General features: G+C 39.4%; 1 pseudogene; it reads left to right on the plus strand.

The window, feature by feature from the left end:
- Positions 1 to 220: 220 nt before the first annotated feature.
- Positions 221 to 1234, plus strand: LOC135273365 (histone-lysine N-methyltransferase SETMAR-like; annotated as a pseudogene).
- Positions 1235 to 4112: the final 2878 nt, after the last annotated feature.

The raw sequence follows: 4112 nt of genomic DNA on the forward strand, positions 1-4112 counted from the left end.
CTTTCACTCAGCCCTCGGTTAATTAGTGGTATAAGACAGGACACTATTCGATTGGTGCAAACACAATTGCGGTTTTTGCACTGTCAAAATTTGCCATTTGATATTGGAATACATTCTTAAATAAATGTGGTTATGTTATACATCATCTTAATGGGCACTTCTCACTTTCTTTTTGCTAGCGACTTATTATCTGCTATTTATTTTATATTTATTTTAGACTATGGAAATGATGTTAGACAAAAAGCAAATTCGAACAATTTTCTTATTCAAGTTCAAAATGGGTCGTAAAGCGGTGGAGACAACTCGCAACATCCACAACGCATTTGACCCAGGAACTGCTAATGAACGTACAGTGAGGTGGTGGTTCAAGAAGTTTCGCAAAGTAGAAAAGAGACTTGAAGATGAGGAATATGGTGGCTAGCCATCGGAAGTTGACAATCGTCGAAGCTGATCCTCTTACAACTACATGAGAAACGGCCAAAGAATTCAACATGGGCCCTTCTATGGTTGTTTGGCATTTGAAACAAATTGGAAAAGTGAAAAAGCTTGGTAAGTGGGTGCCTCATGAGCTGAGCAAATATTGAAAATATCATCATTTTGAAGTGTCATCTTCTCTTATTCTACTCAACAACAATGAACTATTTCTCCATCGGATTGTGACATATGATGATAAACAGATTTTATACAACAACCTATGATGACCAGCTCAGTGATTGGATGAAGATGAAGTTCCAAAGCACTTCCCAAAGCCAAACTTGCACCAAAAAAAGGTCATGGTCAGTGTTTGGTGTTCTGCTGGCAGTTTGATCCACTGCAGCTTTTTGAATCCCAGTGAAACCATTACATTTGAGAAGTATGCTCAGCAAATCCATGACATGCACCAAAAACTGCAAATGCAGCCGACCTGGGTCAACAGAAAGGGCCCAATTATTCTCCATGACAACGCCTGTCTGCACATTGCACAACACACAACCAATGCTTCAAAAGTTGAACAAACTGGGCTACGAAGTTTTGCGTCATCCACCATATTCACCTGACCTCTTGCCAACTGACTACCACTTCTTCAAGCATCTCAACAACGTTTTTACAGGGAAAACACTGCCACAACCAGCAGGATGCAGAAAATACTTTCCAAGAGTTCACTGAATCTCGAAGCACAGATTTTTACGCTGCAGAAATAAACAAACTTATTTGGCAAAAATGTGTTGATTGTAAGAGTTTCTATTTTAATTAATAAAGATGTGTTTGAGCCTAGTTATAATGATTTAAAACTGCAACTGTGATTACTTTTGCACCAACCTATTACTAACTAGAGGAATCTATGAAGAAATGGCTAATTCCTAAGTTTGGAAAGAAGATACAAACTCTTACACCCTATGCTTGCAGTGTTAATACAATAGACTAAATGTTTACATCACCCCAAAGTTCAGGTATTGAAATCCTAACCACCAAGGTGAGGGTATTAGATGTGGGTCCTTTAGGAGACAACTGGGGATCAGTGCTCTCATAAGGAGACCCTAGAGAGATCCCTTGCCCCTTCTAACATATCAAGAGACAGAGGAGATGCCTTCTATAAACCAGAATGCCAGCCTTCACCAGACGCCAAATCTACTGGAATCTTCATCTTGGACTTTCCAGCCTTCAGAATTGTGAGACATAAATTTCTATTATTTATAAGCTACCCAGTTCATGGTGTCTCATTATAGCAGTCTAGATCAACTAAAGCAACAAATAATCTTGGATGCTCAAGGATGCTGTGCATGGGTGGATGAGGGAGGGGCAGGTATTTACAATATCACTTGATAGTAGTATAATATAAACATGTCAAATAGTTAGCAAATTTCTTTGTAAGTAATAGCAGAGGACAAAACCCAAGGCTTCTTCAGAAATTCTACATTATTTGGGAAATGGTTATCCACTGAGGAACCAAATAAATTTTCACATCACTTCAAAATTTTTCTTTCAGTCTTTCACAGGGCAGACTGCGAAGAGATTCCAAAACCAATTCTCAAGTCCCAAACCAGTAAGCACACTCTGGTTTTTCATTTAATATTTTTGTTTCCTGTTCTTTCCAGTTGGCTTTGTTTGACATCTGTCTATATTAACTACATTTTCCACTTACATTACTATCTTTGGCAGCTCAAAGAAACAAACCTTTTGAGTCTGGCTGGGCTATCCTCAGTATTTTCTAGATCTCAAGGTTTTACACCATCAGCAGTCTGTGATACCTAAATCTGTTCACTTGGTAGTTGACATTCATGGAGTGCCAGCAAGAAGATGGACCCTGGATAGGAACAGGAGTAAGGCACATGTTCTCAGCCAAGCAATTTATGTGACTATAAAGCCGAGGCAACATTTCTTGTTACATCAAATTTTAAGAAAGTTACTGGCAGTGATGTTTAAGATATGTCATTTCTAGATTTTCAATAAAAAGGTCTAGACATTTGCAAGCCAAACTGTTTAACACCCAAAGAAACCCCTTCATATGGTATCATTTCTGCTATATAAATATCGTGTGCTTCCCTGTCCTTCCCTTCTATGGAAACCAAGGGAAAAAATGAAGAAATACATGAACAGGACTTTCTTGAGTCACAAATCTATACTGCAAGTGCTAGTGAAAACACTCCTTATTTATATTTCTCAAATTGTCTTCACATAATAGCTGAATTTTCATCTGACTACTCAACATCACAGCCCTTCAGGATGAATAAATGTGTGTCTCTTTGGAAATCAGCCTGTTATGGGAGAGCTCCAAAACATGCTTGTGTTTAGAAGCTATTTTTAACCCTCCCTTTTCAAAGCTTACTGTGCCAAAATATATAAAGACTTATTAAGAAATGAAGAAAAAAGAAAAAAAATTAAGAAAGGTCACAAGGAAAAGCTTATGGCAGAATTTGTAATTTATTTATTTCTTTATAATAAAAAGATGGTAATTTTTTCAAGAGGCCATGGAACATGCCACTTTGAGCAACGCATAAAATTATGCAAGTAGTTGTGGATTTCACCTTCTGACTCACTCATGAAAATGGTACTGGGCCTCTTCATTTTCTTCCTCGATAAGATAGCATTTGTATTGCTAATGTTATTCCCATCGCTACTGCCTGGAGAAAATTCTTATAATAAAAATAGTTACAGGGCTAGGTGCGGTGGCTCACACCTGTAATCCCAGCACTTTGGTAGGGCAAAGTGGGCAGATCACCTGAGGTTAAGAGTTTGAGACCAGAATGGCCAACGTGGTGAAACATGTCTCTACTAAAAATACAAAAATTAGCCAGGTGTGGTGGTACATGCCTGTAATCCCAGCTACTCAGGAGGCTAGGCAGGAGAATTGCTTGAACCCAGAAGTGGAGGTTGCAGTGAGCCAAGATTACACCACTGCACTCTAGACTGTGTGACAGAGCGAGACTCTATCTCAAAATAAATAAATAAATAAAATTAGTCAGGCATGGTGGTGTGTGCCTGTAATCCCAGCTCTTTGGGAGGCTGAGGTAGGAGAATAGCTTGAACCTGGGAGGTGGAGGTTGCAGTGAGCCGAGATCTTGCCACTGCACTCCAGCCTGGGAGAAAGAGTGAGACTGCCTCAAAAAAAAAAGTTACAAAAACAAAATTTACCAGAACTTATAACTAAGATGTACCATGTAGGGGACAATAACCACTACAAGACACTTGAGACTGGGGTCACTCACTGAAAGGCATCTAGAGACCAGGCAGGACAAATGAGTGAAGAAGGTGGATATGTGACCAAAGGAAGAGTGAGGATGGAGTACACACACCAAGTCACTTAACTTCAAATTGTGCAAACAGTGAGCAGACCAAATAAAGCACACTCTTTACCCCCACTCTGCATCATGCCTCCTTTCCCCCAGTTTATAACCCCTGTATATTTGGTATACCATTCTTAAAGACACTGAATACGCAAGAACATGAAAATACTCCCTAGGCCACATACTTCATTCTCTTCTTATGGCCTCCTCTTTTCCATGTAGCTTTCTTATTCTCCCACACTGTGAAGCAATCTGACATCATGAGTGTCCCCTGATTAAACATAAAATCGGGTATCTCCTCCAAGCCCAGATGCCCAGAGACATCTACAAAGGCAAAAGTGGACATGA

The sequence above is a fragment of the Aotus nancymaae genome, unplaced genomic scaffold (assembly GCF_030222135.1).
Source record: "Aotus nancymaae isolate 86718 unplaced genomic scaffold, 86718_ANA_hifiasm-v0.15.2.pri h1tg001251l, whole genome shotgun sequence".
Classification (NCBI taxonomy): domain Eukaryota; kingdom Metazoa; phylum Chordata; class Mammalia; order Primates; family Aotidae; genus Aotus; species Aotus nancymaae.